The sequence below is a fragment of the Struthio camelus genome, chromosome 3 (genome assembly GCF_040807025.1).
Source record: "Struthio camelus isolate bStrCam1 chromosome 3, bStrCam1.hap1, whole genome shotgun sequence".
Classification (NCBI taxonomy): Eukaryota; Metazoa; Chordata; class Aves; order Struthioniformes; family Struthionidae; genus Struthio; species Struthio camelus.
Window position 1 is genome coordinate 71,193,673 of NC_090944.1, and position 25,550 is coordinate 71,219,222.

Here is a 25,550-nt window from a genome sequence, read left to right on the forward strand (position 1 = left end):
AAATGATTTAAGTGTTACTAAAGTAACTACCATGACTGTATTTTACCTACTTTGCTACATCCTTCTGCTACTTAACATATCTTTTCCTATTTGCAAAAAAGGAGGAAGTAAGACCTTTTACTCATGATAAGTTGTCACATATTTGAGTTGCTAAATAAGACACATTCAACTGAGTCAACTTAGGAGCTTAAAGAGGATGTAGCAGAACAGCTGAAGCGCTTTTAGAACAAAAGTCAACAATGCACATAGTGAGTTTGTATTGCAGCCAGGCTGCCCTGACAGCAAAAGGCAGTTTGCAAATACTCAGTTTCAACAGAAGTACTAGCCATTTTCCCCCACTTTCTTCTGCTTTTTGTTTCAAGATTTTGGGGTGGGGGCAGGGGAGAACTGCTAAAGTAATTCAGAAATTCCAACTGAAATTGGAAACATTGCTTTCTATCTCCCAATCATAAGCTTTCCACCCCCATTACTACCACCTGAAATACAGTCTACAAGCCTGGGAGCTGGACTTTAGAACCAAATACAATCCTACGTTCTTATTAGGAGTTTCAAGGTAATCATTAGCAAAACGTACACAGACTACAGGTGACAGAGCGTTAAGAGACGGAAACCACTGGAACCTCTCCCATACATAATAGATGCATATGGATTCACTGTATGTTTTTCAGCATCATGACCCCGTAACATACTATACAGATTTGTTTAATTCAGGGCTCCTCAGTACGAGAGGGACACGGACTCATGGAAGTAAGTCCAGTGAAGGGCCACTCAGACAGCTAAGGGATTGCAGCATGTCAAACTGGGAGAGAGAGAGAACTGGGACTGTTTAGCCTGGAGAAGAGAAGACTGAGGGGGGATCTGACCAATGTGTACAAATACCTGATTGGAGGTGGGGGCAGGGGGGTTTAAAAAAGACAAAGCCAGGCTCTTCTCAGTAGTGGCCAGTGACAATATGCAGAAACTGAAACACAAAATTCTTTCTCAACGTAAGAAAATACTTTTTCACTGTGAGGACGACTGAGCATTGAAACAGGTTGCCCAGAGAGGTTGTGGAGTCTCCATCCTTGGAGACATTCAAAACCCAACTGGACAAGGTCCTCAGCAACCTGCCCTATGTAGCCCAGCTTTGAGCAGGGCGTTGGCCTAGACCATCTCCAGAGGTTCTATGATTGCTGGTACAAATAAAAATTACTAAATCTGTTCTCCAAGAGAAACAGAAAAAAAGAGATATGTAACGAAAGAACATAAAGGTATTCCTGTCTATGACCACAGATGCCAAGTACTTCACAAAAGCAAAACTAGAATCCCTACCTCAAATCAGTTTATAACCTAAATCAAACGGAGACCAAGAAACATGGACCACCATCAGATGTTTTAGCAATAAGAGGAAGACGACTATTTTGAACTCCAGCAACAAAGCATATGTATTGTTGCCTGGTTTCCTATAGAAAAAAGGTTCATGTAATCATATTGCCTTTCCCTAATAATTTAAGTTCAATAGTCAGTCTTAACAGAATTTGGCAGTGGTTCAAAGCTCTCAGTAATACTCAATTCCTACAAGTTTCATGAAAGCAGATAGGCAGAAAAGAGATCCAAATCAGTTAAAAGTCTCTAGTATTACTCTAGTAGTAATCACATTCTCTTTGGCTTACTAGCTTTACAGTCAGCACCTGATCACAGGCTAGACCAAATACACACTTACTTAGTAATATTTGGTAGCTAGGGCATAATGGAAAGAAACAAAGGAAAGAAAGCAACTGACAGCACAGAAACCTTTTTCAGGGGGACAGAAAGAAAGCTGGCATTCTATTATAAAGGAAGACAGTCACAGAAAATCATGCTTCACTAGATCTTTCATTAGGACGTAGTTTAAATATTTGTATTCCTGATGCTTACAAGTGCTTTTCAAGGGAATACTGAGGAGGTTTACAAGAAAGTCAATAACTTACTTGTCATTGCTAGCTAAAAGAAGCCTATAAATAGGAAACTCATAACTTCAGGAACTTGCTGATTCTGGTACCTGGATGGTTAGTATGCTGACAGAACAAGGATTTTAGCTTCTTTTCTTAGTTTCATGTATGTAAATGTTAATATTCCCATACTACTACTTCCAGAACTACCACATTGTAAAGCAGGGAATCAGATAGGGAAGGGAAGAAAAAGGTGAAAGAACAAGAGGGAAGCAGTATTTCAAATACATGAAAAACTAATTACCTAAAGATGCATACTAATCTTGTCTTGCTTTTATCACACTAATACTCCTTTCTTTAGAAAGTTTTCAAAAGAAGTTAGCAGAACCAAATCTCACAATATAAATCAATTTCAATCGATATTAGACAAACTTGTAGGACCTTCATGACAAATTCTGCCTTCTCTTTTTTTTTTTTTTTTTTTTTTTGGAAACTACATAGTTTGTGCCCTTAATCCAAGCTCTTCTGCACTGAGAAACACATGGATAGGTTAGTTGACCAACATATGAAAACAAGAAGCAAGGAAAGCTCTGATTACTGCAGGTATTTCAAGTGATAATGCAGAAAGGATGATGTAAATAGAATTCTCATCTCATGAATAGCTACTCTAAATTTTGGTCAAATAGTCACAGTGTATTCGCATGTATTCAAACTTAATTCACAAAGGCTTCACAGATAGTCATCCTGTTATTTTGGTAGTAGCAATTCCTCAGACTAGAAATACCCCAGTCACAGGGACACAGACTTTGTTGCAGTTTAGTTTACTGGGCATACTGACCTGTTAGGCTGGAGGCAGAGGTTATACCCACTGCGTATGTCATGTCCTGAACAAAGAAATTACCTTTCCTCACAGCTGGGTAGTTCACCTGCTTGTGGTTTGAGCAATAACAGACAGTTTTAAAGCTGCAGCGATATTTTAGATACAGATACACATTCAGACATAGATTATATATGAAGAACTTTGGTCTCTCTCAAGAGAGACTCACTGTACCAACTTCCATAGTTGGTTCTTCAAGAGAAAATACCTCTTCAGCAGTTTATGTTAGAAGTTTCTATTATACAGCAGTTCAGGAAAGTTTATTTGCAGCCTATGTAGAATTTAAGTTGCTTAATTCAGCTTCTTGACTTGGAGGAAGAGGAAAGAAAATACCGTATAAATCAGGTTGTAATCCGCATGACACTGTATGAGGAAGGGAAAAAGTGAAGAATCTTTGGCATCTTATTACAAGAACTCAGCAGATCTGATTTAGAACTCTCATAATGGCATCTCATCCTTTTCCGAAAGGTCAGGAGATCCCTCATCTTTTAATGACACTTTCTTAATACTTAGATAAGCTACAGAACAAAACAGATAGAGTCTGCATAAAACCACAGAAAAAAAGTCACTTAAAAAGAGTGATTTAAAGGGCTTAAAACTTATAAGCTTTCAGAAGTTTATACCTAGCTTTTCATATGAGGAAATATTCTCTAACACACATTTGCACTTGGTTTGAGGGGTGGGAGGACGACCCCCCCCCCCCCCCCAGAAAAAAAGTCTTGCTAAAATAAATAAAACATGATATTTTCCACCTGCTTATCAACTGCTATATTTCAAAACCCTCCCTGGTATGAATTCCTGGTAACGGTTTCAATAAATTACTATAACTAATCATTTTGATGCTATAATTTTTTCAACTGACAAGTCACACAGTTTAAAAATATGATATTACTGGAAGAAATGGCAGTCTACCATAAGCAGAGGAGGAAGAGATCAGTTCTGTGAGTTAGTACTGCTGTATTTCTTATACATTCTTCAAATTTAAGTCAACAGCAACAACTGTGAGTGAAGACGTTCTACAATTATTTTAGCTTTACAGATGGAGTTAAATGTTTAACAGTTAAAATTGCCTATGTAAAAAGAGGAAATAAAACTGCCTACAGGAAACAAATCAGCATCTTATTGATCATACATTCCTATGTTGACTCAAATATCTTGTGAGCACAAAACCACAATAACGCAGTGTCTTTGCATTATGTCAAATTGCAAGCCCTTTTACTTCTCATAACTTCTTTTTTCTACTTCACACTATTCAAGAACTATCTGCTGGTCAGACCTTTGAATATCACCATTCCTACAATGATGCTAGGTATACAGTCGCAAAGCCTGCTAGCTGTAGAAAGATTAGCAGCATATTTCCATGCCCTGGAACAAGTATACCTTATCCAAACAGGGTACCAGGCAGCAGGAAAGAGAATAGAGCGTATATGATCACGTTTGGGAAAAAAAAATGGAGACTGGAGTTCGTTATGACTTTAGATTCCTCCTTTTCTCTTAGTTCCCTTCTTCAGAGTTAGGCCCTCTTTAGCACCCCAAACAGAAAGGAAGGCTAGTCAAGAGGCTAGTCAGAAGGAGGTCAAGAAGGCTAGTCAAGAAGGAGGTCAAAGCCTTAGGCACTTGTGCCCGAGTACGCTCTACACATGCATTAGCGACTTTTCTCTTGCTATCCCTTCTTACGCAGTGACAAGCTAAGAATTTTAAGATCAGTTTGATCTTTCTGGTTAGTTCCTCAAGACTTCAACACTAAAATTTGCAAGTGTGTTTTAAACACTAATAGCAAAACAGCAAAGTGCTTCAAAAAAGTAACTACAACCAAGTCAGCAGATCAAACTAGAAAACTAAATATAGTACTCCTTTACCTAAAAGCACTGAATTGCTGAGAACTTCTAGCAGAGTACTTTAGTTCTCTGCAGAATTAACAGCCCTTCAAGGTATCACGAAAAACAGTTTTGTCATGTGAACAATCACATACTCTTGAGAAGTAAAGGTAGACTACGGCAGTGCTTTCAAGCACAGAGACACGTCAGTAAATTGAAATGTTTTTCATGCAAAGGGAGGATATACCACAAGAGATAACAAGGCATCTCCCTTTAGCCTAGCAAGGTAAAAGGAACAAGAACCGTTTCCAAAGCAACAGGTTAGAAGTGCTGGGAAGGACAACATCAGCTTAGTCTGATGTTGCAAGAGAAATTGTAGTCCTTTTGATATAAGGACTACTTTACATTTGCAACACTAGTTATGTTGCTATTTTTTAACAAAGAATTCTGGGTGGTTTCTACAATTTCAGTTAAAGCCCTGAACGTGATTATTTTTATATAAAGCAATAAGAAACCTTTCATACTTGAGTAGCGTAGCATTTAAAAATCCCATCTGTGGATCAGGTAACATTTTACTGCTCACAGGAGACATAAGAGTTATGCACACTTTTGCAGCATATCACCATCAGACCACATTCAACCCATTACATATATGATACCTCTTAACTACGAGTAGCAGTCCAAAAACCATCTTCGAGCCTTTAATAGTCCAAGACTTCTCAAACAATAACAACATTTACTTAAGAGTTAATTCAACAGGAGAAATGAAAAAGGCAGGCGAACAGCAGAAGAAAGAAAGAGGTGGTGAAGAAATGGTTATACAGAGCTTGGATCTTGGAAAATAAAGGGAATCACAGCTTTACAGGATAAACCAGAAGGTGTGTGGGAGGGGAAAACAAAAAACAAACAAAAGAGCCATGACACCTGTTGAAGATGAAAGCCTGACTTCAGTTACTTAAAGACTTCCTACATAACCTCCACACACAGACTAAAGATACTCAGCCTCAATCAATTTTAATTGATTGCATATCATTTCAGACTAATAATGTTCTGCAGAAATATGCTTAAAGAAACTAAATTTATGTTGGCTTTAAACTAAGCTGCTGAGAAGTGAAAATAATTATAACTTTAATCCTGCAAAAATCTCATGGCAAAGTAGGGTTTGTCATCTTTTTTAAAAGATCACCAGTAATGCTCGTAACAACAGTAAACAAACAACTAAAAAAAAAGACACAGGTGGAATGCCCATTACATCAGCATCTTGCTGTTTTAGTAATAATATTTAATACTCATGAAGCTCTGTTTTGACAGATGTCAAAGCTGCATTTTATGATTCTTCTCTCCTACATTTTACAGGAAAATTACCTACTACCAAGCTTTCCTCAACTCTGTATCCATACAGAAATCAAACTAACATTGTTCTATCACGTAGGAAAAGTACTCAATCCTCTACAACACCAAAAAAATTAAATAAGAAGTTCTGCATAAGTATTAAAATACGAAGTACATTTTGAAACTATCAGAGAATACCGTAACTCGCAGCATCTGGAAAAAAAGACATTAGTGCATAAAATCAGACATTCTCATATTTGCATAACAGAGTAATCTAAGGATCGTATTTAGCATGAAATACCCTTGCAATGTATATGTATATAAAGATCCTTTCTATCAAATCAAGATGAGATCTATTCAAGAATTTAAACATCATCTGACAGTAAACCAGTGCCATCCCAACACAGTGCTATCCCTCATATTCCCACACACTTATATGAGTGACTGGCTCAAACACGCAGTGACAGGCAGAAACTGAAGCTAGCTAGAGAATAGCAGCTTCGGCTAAAGCAAGTGAAGAACTCAATACCCAAGATAAACTTCGTTTCTCCAAGCAAAAGGGATCTTCTTTATTTCATTTTATATAGGAAGTGAGGGTGAGGAAAGAATAAACAAGATTTGACAAGCTGCAGAAACCCCAGGCAACAGGCTAACTAGTAGGGTTGATAAAGCAGGATATGCTTCTAACAGAAGCTCTAAGTGCTCAGTGTGCTACTAATTTTCTGCTCAGCTCCTTACTGCACATAAAAATCAGTTAACTTCACTGAAATTCAGAAAACTGTTCTACTGGAAGCTGTTTTCCGAAAAAAGGAAACTGTAAAATCTAATTCAAAATGGATACAAATTTAATTAAAAAACAAAAACTTCCGAACACAAAGGGTAGATTGCAATAAAAAAGAGCGCTCAAAAAAATGTAATGAAACCCTGTTAAGGGAAAGGAAGGAAAAAAGTGTTTTTACTAAAGTTAGAAGGAACTGAAAAATTCCACATCATTATGTTTTATAATACCGACTTGCACTAGCTCCTGATTTTTAAAAACTCAGAGCACTTTCCCTCTTATAAAAACTGGAATAGCTTCTTTATATACACTGCACAGTACAAATTCTGACACACAGAACCTATCTTCAGTTTAAAAAAAAGCATTATTGCTGCTATACAAAAAAATCAGAGTACTGCAGCTCTGCTCTGATTTTCATCATTACTCAAAGTACAATAATTTCACCTTGAAGTGGCAGTTAATCAGGTGATCACCAAAAACTCAGTCTAATGCCAGAGGAGTGCGGTCAGAGCAAAGATTTCACCCCCAATGTGAATATATGAAGAAAATATTTGTATAAAACTTCTTATATCTTCTATATAAAGTTTTTACCAATGGCAATTTCATATCAGCTAGCTACTTTAAGTTCTTAAGTATATTAGTTATCCACCTCTCTTAATGGTGACCCATGAAAGACACTATCAACTTATTTTTGTTAGGTTTGTTTTCACACCAAACTACAGGGTAGGGTCTCCTCTACATCTAGATGGTTTCTTCCACTAAAATTTCTCTGAAACACCGAGAACTTCCTGAAACCTTGAGCCTTGAAACATAACTCAAAATTTAAAAGTGCTCTTCAAGAACAATGTATCTTGGAAACTAGTAATTAGGAACAGCTCTAACAATAGTTTAACTCTACTGTGCTCTGGGTTCATCCTTAGCTTTGGTTAAAATTTTTTTTTGTTTTTGTTTTTTTTTTTGCAAAGAATAACGTTATCTTGAATAGGATCTTTGAAAATATGAATAAATTGTTTTCCTTTAACTTGACTTGCCTTTACAACTACATGATCAGTTTATAAAGAGACACCTATGAATATACTGCCCGAGATATCTGAAACAAAGCTTCAGTCAGCAAAATCAATGAACCAGCCACAGGAATAAAGCATTCTTCTGGAAGAACGGCCTATGTTTTTACTTTTTTGACAGAACCAAAAGCCAGAAAATATTCACTGAATGCCTCTATTTGTTGTGTGTTGTCCAGTTAAATTAACTGCTTGTATACTGATTCTTCTAGAAAGCATTCTAGGCCATTGTTTATCTTGGGAATGGTACAACATAAAAACACGCTTAGAACTTGCGAACTTGTAACAATTGTGGAAATGTCTTTTTAAGGTAAATTCATAAATGGAGTCTTAAAACTTTAACAAAAAATTATTTGCCAAGTATATTTAAGTCAGAGGAAAAAAAAATGACTTCTTTTTAAATGAAGAAAGTTAAAATATCCATGCGAACCTTTGAACAGAAAGGATCCAGGCATTTTCAATGGCATTTTCAATCTTCAACCCTTTGAAAGCAAATCAAACACCATTCACAAATAAAAGAACAGGTTAATTTTACCTTCCATTCCAGATTCTAATTATTTCATCTTTACATCTAAACTGCAACATACTTATTTAAAAACAAACAAAAAAAAAAACTTTGTCAGCTAAATTAATATTCCCACAATATTCAACCATTTGTTTACGGATATACGATGTTTGATGCCAGGAAACTAGGGCTCATGACAGTGACCACAACGTTCAGCCAATAACAACTGTTTTCATCTGATCCCATTCTGAAATTATAACACTGCTATGCATGGCATATGCCATGCAGACCTCACAACTGGGGAATCCTATGGTAACTCAACCTTCTTCATGGCAGGTATTGCCTTAGAATGCAAGTAAAGATAATGAAAACAAAACCTTAAAATCACAGCTAAAAATTATGAGCTGTGAACACAAGGGCTAAAAGATACATAGAAGCCACATTTTATAAAAAGCATGTAATGTTACGTTGTAAGCAAACCCCATATTCAAGACGGGGAAAAAAATATCTGCAAGCTCATCAATCCCAACCACTTCTAAAAAAATTAATTACTTTCTGTAAGACACACCCTCTACCACACAAAGAAAAGAGAAAGCATACAGTGAAATGAGTTCAAATATCCAAAGTCATAAGTTAATTAAGATGAGAGCTGTGAGAGAATTAGAGGTGTAAGATAGGTTTAATGCTAAACCATTTCCAATTTGGGTCGTAGAGAAAGACTACTAGCACTGATTTGTATTAATCCTAGGTTTGATCAGAACAGCTGCATCAGATCACCATGTTGCTAATGTCTTGCCAAAGATTACTGCAACACATAGGTGTTGCCTAGAGAGGGGACAAAGTAGCCTTAATACTAAGCACTGACAAAGCTTCTTATAACACATTTCTTGTGTTTCTTTTATAGATGTTGGGTTTGCTACATATGCATGGTCCAGTAATACAGCATCCTACCAGAAAAAGGACTCAAAAAAGCTATGCAACAAAAAGGATCAAGTCCTCTCAGAGAAGATTAATAAGCAGGCCTATTACTTGGCACCTTTATTTATTTATTTATTTATTTTTAAATCGATCATCAATGCAACAACAGCAGATACAGATCTATTTTAAGTACAACTTCAAAAGAGGGACAGAGAACAGGTGATAAAAAGACAAAAATAAGCTTCTTTCAACCTAGGAAACAGCAAAGAGTGTGATTAATTTACAAATAGTGTCTACAAAGTCCAAAATACTGCACTGGAAATTGAAGAAGAGTTTTCAGATCCAAAACTTAAATAAATTCAAAAGAGCTTATGTTGCGTTTTTCATATCTGTAGGGTGTACTCAGTATATCCTAAAATGTTTACTAAAGAATTCTTGCTCTTGTGAGTAATTGGAAGTAACAACTATTATTTGAATAAATGTGAAACCCAAGTACCTATTTTTATAATCAAATTTTAATTTTGCTTTGTTTTTCCTGAAGTAGTAGGAAACACGCTGAGTTAAAACAGTCAGAAGTTAAAGGTCTGCCTATTACCAATTCAAAGCTTGTAATAAAAATATATATATTTTAAATCCCAAACACAGGATAACAAGAGTACGTCAGATTTGAAAAGGCTATTTTAATTTTCCATTGCGGTAAGAGATCACATCACGTATTTTAAATATACACTAAAGAATGCTATTAAAAATACAAAAACTATGTTCTTAAAAATGTTGTTGTCAAATTCTTATCCAGGCCACTAAAAAGAATACCACAGTTGTACTCTATACTTCTCAAGCCACAGTAATGGGATAGCAGTAATTCACAGTAAAATTTGGTGTTACATTTAGCTGTACAACACTACTAATTACAGAGTAATTTCAGTAATAAATATTTGGTTAAACTCTGCTTTGTCATCAGTGCAAGTAGCCTAAGCTGAAACCGATCTTTCAAAATCCAAACCTCTCTTTTAAGAGTCTATTTTTATGTTCTGGTAACTGGACATCTTTTTCCTACAGAATGTTTCTCTAGAACTAGTGCTTTGCAAACAGAAAGCTGAATAGATGACATTAGAGGCAAAAGAGAAGAATCAAAGCTAGAGCCGCAAGGCAACTCATAGTCCCCTTTAAACTGTCCTTAGCTAACCCTCTTGTGCTTCTTCTAACAACAGCATTACAGAGCACACAGGCTGTTATCACTTAATAACAGCAGAGAGAATTAAAGACAAGGGAAGTATCTATGAAAGGGGCCAACTCAATGGAAGTCAGGCCTTCTGAGCAACTCATACTTCAGTCCAGTCTCCAAACATCATGCCACCACTGAAGGAAGTTCTGTGATGTGCAGAAAAAAGGGCAAGCATCTTGTGAGGCCTTGGAAAGGAGAATTTAAAAGTCACCTAGATTTGAGACTTCTACTCTCATAAGAATAAGAAAAGATCCACCCCCAGTTTCCTTCCAGAGCTAGAAAAAAAAAAACAAGGTCCATGGGCGTAGAAGACAATAAGGTAAAGAGAATTATTTGGGAAGGGAAACAGGATTTAGAGGCCGGGGGTGTTGTTAGAGTAAGTTTCACATACCAACTGCACAGATTTGTTGTGATTTTGTTTCTGTTTCCCTTATTGTCCAAAAAAACTTTAGGAAGTAGTATATTAGATACAAAGAACTACATAAAGAATATAATAAGCAGAGATCAAGTCGTGAGTTGTAAATTGAAATTAGAAAATGCTAAGCATTTTTGTCAGCAATGCCTATATAGCTTGTCGGGCAGATAACAGCACTTGAGGAGATGCTGTAATGCAGTATTTTGCATTGCACTACTAAAAATATCAGCCACTACTGCAATTGAAACATTTTTTTTAATCTTGTAAAATAAACAAGTCCATATTCTTACTGAGATTTGCCATTTGCATTACTTGCAACTCTAATCTCATATGACACATAGAACATGCTTTTCACATTTCACTAAACAAGCAGAATGGCTATTGTTGCATTACCCAACAATAATTAATCCATATTCTCTTGCTACAGCTTTCACATGGGCTACAACCCAAAGACACAGTGAATTCTGCAGAAGAAATAAGTCACTGGTAGAGTGACTTCACATAGCAATCATACCATGAACATTTTTATTAATAATTTAAGCATTTACTAAAAACCATAACACTTACTATATCACTAAGTCTTTCCTGTGCAATACTGCAGAATTGCAAAGTTAATATGATAAATTTACACAGTTTAACAGCAAAAATATTTATTAGAAGCTGAAACAGAACACAGAACTTATCGTACTTAGTAAATTCCTACAGTGCATCTTCTGGTATTAAAACAAAAATCACAAGTTACCTTTAACTCCGATAAAAGTCTTGAAGACTGGTAAAACGAGATCAGCTATCACAACTGGATAGCAGCACACTATCTTCTTTACCTATAAGAAAACCTGGAATTAAATTTGTATTCAAATTATACCAACCATCAGCACTACCAACCAAGTGATTTAGGAAAAAACAGAAAAGTGAAATTGAACTATATTTAAATGAGAAATATTTTTAAATGTGAACACCCATCCAAATACTATAGAAAAGCCACTAATTTATCACTTCTATAATAAATTGTCATACACATTTTTTAAAGTCTAACTCCCTTAAATTGAAAGAAAAGATTCCCCTTGACTTTAAAGAGCCAGACGCAACCTCTTATAATGCAGTTTGACTTCTTCTACAATGCAGGCTGCAACATAGTTTCATGGTATGTTTCACCTATCAACAGAAGGGGCAAATCTATTCTCCTCCCTCAGTCACAAAATCCCATCCTCTCTTTTATGTCCACCAACTGGGTGAGCATACAGTGAGTGGTTTTCCAACAGTGCTTTTCCTGCGTTAATCTTCCCCAGGATGAAGAAAACCCACCTTCTCCCCCAAATACCAAGATCAGATCAGTTTCAGAATAAAACTGTCATTTGAATCAGTACATCTTTTTCAGGAAAAATCCAATCTAGTTTAACCCCCCCCCCCCCCACCAGCAACAAATCTAACAACATGGAATACATTGCAGCCTTTGGTAAATCATCTTACTGTATTAATATTTATAAAAGTTAAACTACTATGTACAAAATTTGTTTTTTCCCCTCAATAATTAGTGTAATAGTTACTTCTATAATATACAATATTACACTGTTAACTATTTAGTTCTGTTTCCAGCTACTGAATACTTTCACAGCTTGATACCTTCCTTTAGTATATTTTCCTCCACATTATACGTACAACTATCCTCCTTTTCTTGTTGCCCCCTCCCTTTTTAATACTTACACGGATCAATCTTTTCTACTGAGACAGAGCTCCGAGTTCGTTTAGCTCTAAATTCTTTGAAGTTATTGCTATCATCTCTCTAAGGTTCTCAATACCAAAAACGAACATAGAATGCCAAAAGGAGTCCCATAATTAACAGCTACAGACCAGGAAGACTATTATATTATCTTGTCATATCTTTCATACGCTGTTTAGTATTCCTAGTTTGATTTTTTGACCAACGATCTACAGAAAATATGTTCAAGTGATTATTTAATTATAACCCACAACCCCTCCTTTCAGTGTCTCTACTTCTCAGAACAGTCCCCCATCCTCTGTGTACGACTCATGTTCTTCATCCTCAAATGTATGCCTTGAGAGTTGGACACATGAAAAATGCATGTTTTGCCTATATCCAACCTCACTAAGTGATTCAGACCAACTGAATGAAGTCTGCAACGCAATTACTTTTCAGGCAACCCACTCTAAATCAGAACAATTCAGTTCATGGTGGTGTCATTGTGAAACCCCAGTAATAGATATCAACAGGCCAGACCAGCTTCAGAGTGCTGTCTTTATTCGCTCTTACTTACGAAATTGTAACAAGAGGAAGTGGAAATAACAAACTGACTGAACTGCTGGAGACATTATCAAATCAGAGATGGAACAGAAGGTATATATTCCAAAGTAAGGAGACCCATAAGCCTATTCCACGCATCCCAGGCTGTTAAGAAGCTTGACCTCTCCCTCTTTTCCACTTTCAATATGATTACACGCATAGTTTGGAAGGTTTCGGTTACAGTGTTCTAAATGAGCTTGTTACAAAACAAGCTTGCCTGCAATGGATACATACTGTTGATATAAACTCAGAGATCCATAACCTCCAAAAACCAGGAAGGAAAGGTCATGTTCTGAGCCCAAAGAGTGAGATCAAGCACAGCAGAAAGCTGAAATTCCAGCAAGAGAGAACAGCTCAACTTATAACTGTTAAGGGTAACACCAGATAGAAAGCAGCATGGCAAGCAGAAATGGAACGTTGTTGGAAAGGATGAGAGCAGCAATTGAAGCAGAACGCTTCAGCCAAATACCCTTTCAGGCCATTACTAAGTAACACAGGGTGGCACAAAACAGGCTCTGAGCAGGGGCTTTTCTATAACTGGCTGCCTCTATAGGTTAGTATAAGGACTGAATTTATCTCTGCTCTTTGAGACTTAAAAGCATCATGCCAAAGGATGTACCTTTGTTTTTTATATATATCCTATTAAAGAAGTAATTTGTCATCTCAAAAGCTCCAAGTCTGGAAACATGCAAGTTCATTAGAATCTGCCGAAGGCTAAGTTTGCAGAGTTCTGTGCTTGTAGCATTTTTTCTAACACTCTGGTAGCACACACGCTAGCAAAAAGGAAAATGAGGTAGTAAAGCTGAGTGAAGTACTATATGTCACTGACAAGTAAAGCTATAAATTACATGTTTTTAATTAAAAATGGGTCTTACGACAGTTTTACAAGAAGAAAAACCATCCCAATTAAACTGTTTGCTATCCATTACCACTATCAAAGCATCTTAACCTAAGTTTACTCCCTAGTTGGCTATTCCCAGTGCTTTCAATTCAGAAGCTGTTTCTGGAAATTATAATCACTAAGATGAGAAAAACCAAAACCAAATCCTTTTATGTCAGTCAGAGATGATTTATAAAGTAACCTCCTTTAAGCCCCTTCTAGTCATACACATGCATGCACAATACTATTAACTTCAAGAGGGATTAACTTCAACCCAGTGGGATCTTCATCTGTGGAAAAATGCTGCATTAAAATATGTACCAGTGTTTATAGCTGTTCTGAGAGTGTTCAGACTTTGCAGTACTGTAATCAAAGCCCTACAAGAGAACAATAATAGGAAAAGAACTTTGGACTCACACTCAAATTTATAAATAACATCTCAATTTGTTTAAAGAGCTTATGTATAATGTTCATCCAGAGGCCAAGTCATCACATCTTGAAAGGCAGACTACTTCATAAAAGAGCATATAAAGAACATACAACAGGATTCTACCCTTTTTTTTTTTTTAAATTCTGAAGAGAAAGGAAAAAAGTGAGGAATGTACAATCTTCCTCAATTTCATCCCCTACAGAATTACTGAAAACCAGCTTCAGTGCAGGTCCCAGTTAGGCTCATTCTTCTGTAGCTGTTAGCTTACAACTGAAAGAAAGAAGAAGTCCAAGATATGAACAGAGTGAAGCTATGAAAGTGAAGAGTGGTGGTCCAGGGAAAAAGAAACCCAACAAAGAAAAAAAGCCCGAATTCTTCTCTTCCTCCCCCCGTATCCACACTATGGGCACAGGCTACAGCCGCTTAGCTATTGTGTGGCAAAGTGACTCACAAGAATCTGCCCAGTTTTCTTGGGAAAAAGAAAAAAAGTCTGTCCTTTGCCTCACCGACTCAGACCAGGAAATGGGAGACCCAAAAAACGCCGCAGATGCAGGAGGAGCGCGACGCCAGAAGCATGTCCCCCGGGCGGGCGGGCGGGCGGCGGCGCGCAGTTCCGCGGGGCGCAGCCCCCGCCGCGGCCCGCCCTGGCCCGGCCGCCCCGCGCCGACAGCGGGCGCTGCCTCCCCCCCCCCACCCCCCCGCGGCCCCGCGAGGGAAGTTTGAAAGTGAGCGCCCAGCTCCCGGGCCCCACGGGCGGCGGGGAGGGGAGGGGGAGCGCGACTCCCCCGCGCCAGGAGAGGGTCGGCGGACCCCGCAGGACGAGCACCTCCCGCCCGCCTCGCCGCCGCCGGCGGGGAGCGGATTTCCCCGGCCGCGACTCCGTACACGCTTCCTCGGGGCCGCTGCCGCCCCCTGCCGTCCCCGCTCCTCCCACGGCCGCGCACCGGCCCCGGCTCTGCCGCCGCCCCCCAACCTCCCGCCAGCCGCTGCTCGCCCCGCAGCCGCTCGGGCGGGAGGGGGCAGCTGCCCGGGCGGACGGAGCCGCGCCGGGGCGGAGAGGGGGAGGCACCTACTGGCCCGGGGCAAAGCGGCCCCCCCCGGCGCACGGCCAACCCCGCTGCCCGGCGTCCCCCAACGCTGCCGCCCCCCGCTCCCCATCGCCGGCGGGAGGCGTCGCTCCGGGCAACGCTCCCCCGGCGGCGCCCTCCGCCGTCCCGGCTCTACCTGTCAGCCCGCCCGCCGCCTCGCGTCCGGCCCGCCGCCGCCGCTCGCGGTCACATCCGAAATTGAAGTTCCCCGACCGGAGCCGCCAGCCCAGCCCGGGAGGGGCCCCGCCCCGGCCGGCCCGGCCCGGCCCTCGCCCCGCCCGGCCGCCGGCCTCCGCGCTCCGCCTCGGCGGCCGCTGCGGCGCCGTCCAACCGCCGCTCCTCCGCGCCAGGCCCCGCCCCGAGCCCCTGGCCGGCTCCGCGCGCCGCCACGGCGGAGCCCTCGCCGTCATTGGCTGAGGCGCCGCTCAATCGCCGGAGCGGGTGCCGCCCCCCCACGCCTGCCCGCCGCGCCCCGCCCCGCGCCGCGCCAACGGCCGCGTCTCCCGAGAGGGGCGGCGGGCTGGGGGCTCGGCTCTGGGGGCGCGGGTGGCTCCGGCCCGGCCGGCTCCGGGAGTGCTGAGGGGTGGTCGCTCCCGCCGGAGGGCGGGCGGCGCGCAGCCGGTAAAGTGCTGTCCGCCAAGCCTGTGCCCCAGCGGTGTCTCTGCGCTTACTGGCTCCAGACGTGACGATGTCGTAGGAAAGGAGCTGTTTAATCTGCTGAGCGCGCGTGCTCTGGCGGCCAAGGAGGCCCGCAGCATCCTGGGCTGCGTGAGCGGGGAGCGCAGCCGGGAGGCGGAGGGATTGGGTTTTTCCCCCCCTCTACCGCACGCTCCTTGGGCCACATCTAGGTAGTGTGTCCAGTTTGGGACCCACCAGTGCAGGAAAGATAATAAACAAGCAGGTTTAGCAGAGACTTACCCCCCTTTAAGGTGGCTAAGGGCCAGAGTGCTCATCCTGTGAGGAGAAGCTGAGGGTCCGGGGCTGCTCCAGCCTGGGGGAGAGGTGCCGTTGGGGAGCCTAACAGCAACCCCCCAGAACCTGCGAGGCTGTCATCAGGAAGATGGAGCCGGGCTCTTCACAGTGGGACATGTTGGGAGGCCTACAGACAACCGGCATCAATTGAAAGAGGGGTTGAGGCTGGGTTTAAGGAGATGTTCATCATGAGGACTGTGAGGTAGTGGAGCAGGCTGCCCCGAGAGGTTCTGCGGACCTGACTGGGCACAGCCCTGAGCGACCTGGTCTGACTGCAAGGCTGACCCCGCTTGGAGCAGGAGGTTGGACTGGAGACTTCCTTCCAACCTGAGTTTTCTTATGATCCTAAGAACTGCGGTCGTGGTGGGGAGTTGTCCTTCAATTTGTTGAAGATCTTTTGATGCTTTTGTGGATGCTTACCACTGACGGGCTGATGGAGCGTAAGCTGCTACACTGTGCAGGCTGCAGGTGCTTGGAGCGCTGTGGGCGGTCTGCCCGCAGCGCCTTCTCCACCTAAGGGCAACTCTCTTCCCCCTAACCCTATAAACTATTTGGCTTTTCATTTTCTTTTTACTGCTTCTTCTAGCATACAAAAGATGACTCAGGTTCAGGGTCAACAACAGGTACTTTCTATCAAACGCAAAAAGGAGAAATAAGCCTCAACTTGCTGTGCTGTGAAGAGGGAATGGAGGTGATGATCTGGCCTGCAAATTGTGCATGCACGTACAAGAGAGAACTAAAAGGCTGGAGAAGAAATAGAGTACTAACAGGTGTAAAAATATCTATTTAAGAAACCAAGGCCTCTTCTAGCTTTGATCTTTCTTCTCATTAAGACATTACATATATTCTCATTTGCATTACATATAGTCACACTGAGTTTGCAAAATTCAGCACACAGTGTAAGTTGCCTGTACAGCTTCAATTCATCCCTTTTATGCATTATGACCTAAAGTTAACCGCAGACTTTTTGCCTCATCCTCATATAAACACAGAACCGTGTCATTTTGTAGCGGACAGAACGGACTTTCTGATACGTAGCGGAGCTGTGCATTTTCTATGTGTATTTTCTGTGTAATCCCTGTGTCTCTCCTGGGAAAATTGGAAAGAATGTGGAAAAAAATACAAAGAGAAAGAGTAGGATCATCTCTAAGGCTGGTGAGTGTTTTTTAGAGAATTCTAAATAACTCTTAAATTCTCTTTGTTGAAAATTTCTGTGTAATGTTATGTGCCACATCACTTGAATCAGATTTTTAATAGGGCTGGGGGATGCCCAGTTGTGTTTTCACAGTGCCTGCTTTGAGGTGCTGGGATCCGCTTTAGGATGGCTTACTATTGAAACTGTAGTCAACAGGCAGAATATAGTAAATATTCTGGGTATTTCATAATGCTTAAGACTCAGAAGTCTTACTAGGCACCTAGAACTGATGAATATCTTTTCTTTAATTGTGGTGTTTCAGAAGCGAAAGCAGCCCTGCACCTCATGGCAGCGCTGTTAAAAGAAATTAATGTAAGTACACAGAAAAGCAATGAGCCACCAATGAATAGAGAACAAGCAGTATTAGATATCCATGCTTAATTCAGCATTGTTCATTCTGCATGCAGTGAAAGAGGTTAGGGACCAATAATTAAAGACTGAATTATAATGCCTGTGCACAAGCAGTTTTAATTCTGGCATTTACTGACTATATTGCTTAATGTTGTAATCTTTAATATTTTATTATAGTGCATAATTTAAATAAATCCAGTTACTGTTTTTTTAGTATCTCCTGCTCCACACACAAAAACTGCATCAAAAGACATTTGACTCTTTAAAAAAAGAGGAGATGCGGTATCATTTTTCTTTTTCACGAAAATCAGTCACTGTGGTTCTTTGTTTTTAAACAGCAGATGCTACAATTACCATAGCACCAACTGGGTTAGGATTTTACCTCTAGATGCTCTTTATATGCAGAACGGTCGCTCAAACTGTATATGTGATCTTCCCCAACTTATTTCTGAGATGCTTTAATGTCTCTGAGCACAAAGCAACGACAGCAGAATATGCTGCAATTCATCCAGAAAATAATACAGCAATCTCAGGCGCCGTCTTAAAAACAGCAGCTACTACCTTTCAAGGCTTAATTTACAGAGACAACGGAGACGCTCAGTCTGCACAGCTTTCTAAAGCTACCTGAGTTTATGCCGTCCAGTTTGCTTTTTCTTATTATTGCTAGCACTTGTGTGGCTGCCAGTATTTAATACCATTGGCCTGAGTAAGTTTAATTGGCACAGTACTAAAAACAGCTGTGCCCATAACAATGTTATCTTCGGTAAGGTTCCCAATATTGCTAAAACCAGTGGGAATGTCTGTAGTGAAATTTCCCTAGGTTAGAAAATTCAGCAAGACTTTTAAAAAAACACCTACAGACTCAGACACTGCTCTTTCGAACAGAGCAGCCCCCTAGAGAGTTTATTCACTTGGATATTTCTTCTCATGCTGGTTTTAGGCCATTTGTTTCCAGAAAAAATCTGCTGCCTTATGACAAACTTTCCTTTTTTCTGATTTATAACTTTGGAAAAGAAAATAGCCTGTCAGTCTTATTGGTTTAAAAAGCTGTGCTGCATTTCTTTAGAAAAAGAAAAATATATGTAAAATATAATACAATTTTTGATGTATGCTTTTTCTTAACTCTTATTATGGGAAAAAGGACATATATGGGCTAACGAGTCAAAGGTTATAGACAAATTTGTAAACAGAGTAATGATACGTCTGGGTAGCCAAATGAAGTCTAGGTAATTCTGGCTACAGCACGTGGAGTAGTCATTTTTTTAGACTGCTGATTTTTACAAAATATACTGCTGCAGCTCTAGCACCAGAGCAATGTCATAAATCCACTTTTAAATATTCTCCTCCACCCCCTTGTACTATCTACATTTTGTGTAGGTGCCACTGTGATAAGAACTGTTCTGTTGTTGAACACACTATGCAAAATTTCTTGAAAGTGCTGATATAACCAAAGCACTGTTTAACAGAACTAAACATTGCAGCACTACAGCTGAATGTAAATGAGGCAAATTTTGAACCTCATATCGGAGCTGCCCTCTGTAGAGATTAGAGCTCCATCGTCAAAATGGCTATTTGTTTAATTCTTTTGCCACATAAACATAATAACAATGAAACTGCGTAATTTGTGCCTAGTACAATAATGTAACTGATTTCCGTTAAACTTAATTTGATGATAGATGATATGTTCTTTCGTTATTCAGCATCACCACTGTGGTTTTTCATGAGTAAAAACCCTGAGCAGTGTAGAAGCTGGTCCTGAAAGAGTACATCTTGCCTTCTTCCATAAAGCTTTCTTATAGGTGGGAATAAGCACCTAGAAGTCTGCTTTCTGGAAAGAAAATGTGTCTTTTGGAAATGTGTCGTCCAAAGGTCAATCTGTGGGCAGTTCAACAAGGTCCAAGTCTTTTTAAAGGCATCGGAAAAGTGGGCGAAATACCTTCCATAATGAATAGAAGATATCCTACAGCATATACGTGTGGTCTAGGAAAAGTTCATTGTACCTGAAATTTTACTGTAATAAGCTTGCACACAGTTTGATCAAGTTGTTCTTCATGGTCAGTCTTCTCAGTCTGTTGGCGTAGGAGGTTTCATGAGTCCAGTGATAAGATTTGTATGCAGTGTCCCCAGGTTATGTGACTCGTTCACATGCGTGAAGTCATGTGAAAGGTACCCTTCACCATCACAGGAGCGGATCTTGCTACTACGTGTGATTGCTGGTCAGGGTTTTTAACGTGTCCTTCTGGCCTCAGATTTTGACACATCAGATAATGCCCAAAACAAGAGACAAGTTACATTGCTGCGGTGTGAAGGCATGAGTTTTCTCGCTCCCCAGCTGTGGTGCTGACAGGGGGACAAATGCAAAAATCTCACTCTGACAGTTCTTATAGGCTGGTTATAAGTTGATAAATGTAATTGTGGGTTTTTTGAAATACTTAGGATTCCAATACTGCAGATGCTACTGGTGAAGGGACTCTTTACTGTTAGTGCATCTCTTGAATTGCTAAGATTCTTTTTGGTTACTACTATACTGATTTGAGGATTGTCCTCAAGTTGTAACATGTCACCTCTGTAGAGAGAGATATTGATTGTCAGACCATACCATTAAAGGAAATAAGCTTTCTTTTATCTCTGAAAGAAAAGGCATGCCTTATGTGCTTTTGCCTCTTTTATGGCAATAGGAGTTGTAGAGTTAGCAGTGCTAAAGGCAAAAAAAAAAAAAAATCCAGAAAATGATACAAGCAGTATTTGATGTAAGGTAAATACATTGCATTTAAACTCTGTACTCAACTGGAAATATGAGGGGGAACAAAGAATTGCATATGAAGTTGCATGTTGGCAGTAAAGTTGTAAGCTTTTGTACCCCTAGGTGATATTTGCGTTTTATCTCTAGATTACCCATTTGTTGGATTCTGTAGTGATGTCAAGTGTCAAAATTAACCCGCAACATAAATTTTCTTGAATGGCAAAACCCAAGTAGTAGTTCAAAGTGGCTGCCGATGTGAAAAGCATGTATTCTCGTGATGCTGCTGCTTGTCATTGCTGCAGACTGGGTAGTGAAGCGGATAACAAATATTGGCATGGGTAAGTGGCAAGTGTTGCTGAAGACCTAGTTTCTTTGTGTAGAGCAAACATCCACAACACGTGGAAAGATTAAACCTGGCAGACCAACCAGGACCCAAAATCAGCTATGCCAAAAGAAATGGTAGTTGAAACCTTATTGTGTAGTAATGAAGTAGAGGGTGAAAGGCATCAACAAAGCAGAGTAATTCACTTATTTGGCAGCTGCACCACACTGACTAATAGAGACTCCAGGAAAGCAGTAATATTAAGAATAGCAAAGAAAAGGAATGTCTTTTGCATCTTAGTAAAAACATGATTGCTGCGTATCTTGGATTTCTATTCAAAGATGATAATTCCCAATTTAAACATAATCTCTGTTACCATCTCACAGTTATTTTCTAAAATGTTTCTGATTCTAATTTATTTCAGTACTTATGAAAGCTTCTGGACTCTGAGGGAGAGAGCTTGTCTTCATCAAATCAAAAGTTGTGATAGATAATTTTGGCACATGTGCACTAGCTGCAACATTTAGGTGTAAAGCCATAAAGTGGAAAGCATTTGGAATGAGAGAATCAACACCTTGTAAAGAGGGCAAAACAGCTGGCCCAGTCTCACATAGTAGGACAAAAAAGCTGTATGTAGAAGAGAGGGTAAGAAGGAAGTATTTTCTGCCCAAGACATCAATGTGAGTGTGGAAAGGACAGATAAAATGGGTACATGCGCATCCATAATAATGATATCCAAACTTGCTGAGGAACATCCTATAGCCATCCTGTTAAGGTAGTTCAAGAAAGTAGCCTCCATGGTCTTTTTTCAGGGCTGTGAAGAGCTGCTATTGCCTATCAGATTTCTGTGTGCCTGTGTGGACTCTGATGTCCAGTCCTGCCCTAAGAATACTTGCTCTAAGAAACCTGCAGACAACTCTGCTCTGTTTTCCTTCTGCAGATAAAGATTTTCTTGATTTGAATTTTAGTTTGCAGTTTCAGAGTGGTAAATGGGCTTGTGTGAGAAAGAACTCTCACTGGGCTGACAAATGCTATCGATAATTATCACATATCTGAAGGAAGTTTTCATGCTGCTGCTCAATACAATCCTGAAAAATGTAGGCTGGAGGGGATCTTCTATGGGAGCTCCATGAGAGCTGTACCAAGTGGGCTCAGGTCCGATCCTGATCCATTATCCTCTGGTAAAATGAATACTGATATCACCAGTGTAACATCTGATCATAGGTATTTCTAAAAATCATCCAACTAAAAAACCTGAGACCAAGTTGTGGGCAAGCTTACCACTCAACTAAGTTCAAAGACCTAAGGCTGATTATTACTTGGTATAAATCACTTAGTGCCTCTTAGGAACAGATTTCCCAGGATTCTTTAAAGTAGTTGTTTTATCACGGTATTCTGTGGTAGGAAGATAAGCCATTAACTAAGAAAGAACATATTGCAATGACTGCTCAATGAGAGAAGATGACATTGATTAATTAGATGAGTCACATGTTAATCCTTCAACTCTTCATGGGAGTCTTGACCTCTTTATTCCACCAAAGACAAACAAATCAAAATATGTATCAAAATACTTGTATTAAAATAGGAGTAAAAGCAAATTCCTGTAAAAGCCTTGGACAGAATATCTAAGTTCTGTAATACTTTCTAAAATGTTTTAATTTTTACTGCTCACTTTATTTTCCCTGCTAAGCTTTTGAAATTTTTCAGTGTTAAGAAGTTAATAACAAGAATTCACAACATAGGCACAAAATCAAATCAGTAACTCAGTTTCCCCTGGAAAAAAAAATGGCAATGGAACTTACCAATTTCTTCTCCTCACTAATTTTAGTAAAGAAGGAAAAATACAAATCTGATGCCATATCCAACCACCTACCCATTTCCTGAAAGCTCAAACATTTTTTAAAACTAAATAAGGAAAACCATATTCAGCTTCTGCTATGTTTCTGTTGTTTGGGGTATGTGCTGAGGATCTTTTTTGCAGGCTTTCCCAAGGCATAGTGAGGACCACAGAGTATTTTGGCTCGGGTCACGTCCCATTTTGTTTGACTGGAACAAACAGGGGCAACCACAGTAACAGCTCTAATGGAAAAGTAACATTAAAAAAATACTTAGTCATTCCTAACTGTTCCATCTGTGGTTCTGGCCTTCACTTCCCCTGAGAGAATAGTGCATACTAGAAGCAGTTAAGACACTTATTTCTGTGCCGTTCCAAGCGCCTAAATAAGATTCTTGACTTTTCCTGGCTACTCCTCTAGCCAGGAGCAAGTTTCTGGGAGCAAGGAAGCAGCACTATGCATCCTATCAATTATCTACAGACCATTAGAAAATTGTCTCCTGACCCTGCCTTGGAGTTGCTGCTATAGAAAACATTAAAAAGGGGGCTTGTATGTAACTGTAATAATAAATCCAGTTCACTTGGCCATGGCGTAAAACTTCTCCAGTTGTTCCAGTTTATCAATATCTTTCTCCACTGCTATGAAGGGTCAGACATCGTTTTCTCACACCAATACCTGAGTGGCAACAACCCAGCTCCTCCTCCCTCAGGACATGACTGTGTTTCCACATTTATGCAAGTCCTTCACAGAGCAAAAAAAAAAACCCCGTAATTAATAGGGAATACATTTGTACCAGGTGAGGAAGATGAAAGGAATATTCAGGTGGCCGTCAGTATGTAAATATAAGCTAAAGTTTCCTGATCAGCAAGGATTTTATTTTTATTCATAAGAACACGTCACTGGAAGTGTAGCGCGTTAGGTGTATTTTGTAACACTTCTTCACAGCTAGGAGAGAACTTTTTCTTCGAAATAACTGCCTTCCATTAGTATAGTCCCAGTGTTCCTGTTTTAGTTTATCCACATATTTTTCTACAATTAAGTGTGTTTTTGCAAGCACACATTTCCAGTATCTCTGAACTATCGGTCAACTTGCTTCTCAGGATATGACCCAATAATTAAGGCTGAACTAGTCAAGTGATTTACCATACAAGGATTTCAGGTAGGGTGTAACCAGAGGAGGGAATGCAGCCCATCCAAGTTTGAGCCGGTGAACGCCAAGTTTAAGTAAATTTACTAGCAGGCTTTTCCCCTTTAAACCCCTCAACAAAACATATAATCTGAAGGTGAAGAGTTCAGTTATGAAACAAACAGGACTATTTTAAAAATATGTAGTTGACTGTAGCCAAAGACAAACCATGATGTAATTGGGTGGGAACTTCCCCTCTCAAATGCAAGCAGCATTTGAGTGATGTGATGCAAGATGTGGGTAAAATCACAGGGGTCATTTTAGTGTTTTTTGAGTTATACTTGTTGCAGCTAATTTACAATATCAGTGATTTTCCTTTTTATATCTTTTTTAATGTTGTTCATCTGCCAGAAATCGCAGCCCACACAATTTTCCATTCCTAGCCATCCTACTCTTATAAAGAGACTAAAAGCTAATCTGATTTGCAAAGCTGTCAGTCACAGCATCGATTAGGTGGTAGATAATGGTGTTAATACAATCATTAAATGGCAAGCAGCTTTTGCAATGTTTTCTTTGACTAGCTTGTAGGGCCCCATCTATAGTACAGCCACAGTTGATTCAGGGAACCTGACTATTGACAAGTTATCCAGTAACTCAGTTTTAACATTTGTATTGATTGGCCCAAGGTTGCTAAGACCTCAGTACTGCAGGCATTTATGTACATGGTTCATTTTTTTGTTTCATTTGCAGAGCCAGAATCTAATTTTGCCTTCCAAGAGATTTCCAGTGCAGCCAGTTAGTCTTAGATACCTTTACAAAAAAGGCCCCGTGTGCTGTTGCCAGAAAATGTGTCAGAAAATTATGACTTTAATAAAAATTTTTACTTAAGTTGGTGTCTCTAATTCTTGCTATTCCACCTGAGACTGTAATTGTCATAAGAGAAGATCAAATCTTGGCTCCCCTGCATCACTAAAAAAACATCCTCCCTTGACAGGAATGGAGCCAGAATTGTATCCCCTTTTTGAACATTGATTACAGCTCAGGGGTATGACTCAACCATTTACTTTTGAGAGCTTAGGTCAAAATAATTTGAGGGAGCAAATTAGCTTAGTGTTTTCTTCCTACTACTATATGGGCATTTGTCTATATCATTAAACTTCCACACAGTATTTTCTCTTCTCATGGAAAGATCAGGATTGATTATTAGGGGCTTTATTGATCTGAGATGAATTATATTAGTACATCTATCTGAGCAAGGTCCATTATAACATCCATCTCTTCTACATTTTGGTATTCCCATGAAGGATGAGATGAATATTCCATTTTTAATCAACTTGAGTGTATGGTTTCACTTATATGAAATTGTTTTAATCATATGCAAGAAAAAGGTAAATAATAAGCAGCTTCACAATTGACATTGATTTACAAATAATTTATTACTGTTTTTCAAGTACTATATTCACAAAGG

At 39.8% G+C, this 25,550-nt stretch overlaps 1 protein-coding gene across 25 annotated transcripts in view; it reads right to left on the reverse strand.

Annotated features, from left to right (window-relative positions):
• The window catches only part of EPB41L2 (erythrocyte membrane protein band 4.1 like 2), a 129,226-nt gene extending 113,415 nt beyond the window's left edge, over positions 1-15,811 (reverse strand). For 14 of the 25 annotated variants that reach the window (XM_068938309.1, XM_068938308.1, XM_068938304.1 and 11 more), the window contains exons 1-2: positions 15,675-15,811; positions 11,581-11,662 (exon numbers count right to left, since the gene is read on the reverse strand). The gene's annotated coding sequence lies outside the window, so the exon portion shown is untranslated. Of the gene's footprint in view, positions 1-11,580; positions 11,663-14,901; positions 15,102-15,674 lie in introns of those variants that run through there. The other 11 variants (XM_068938302.1, XM_068938300.1, XM_009688806.2 and 8 more) reach the window with 5 other exon arrangements.
• Positions 15,812-25,550: the final 9,739 nt, after the last annotated feature.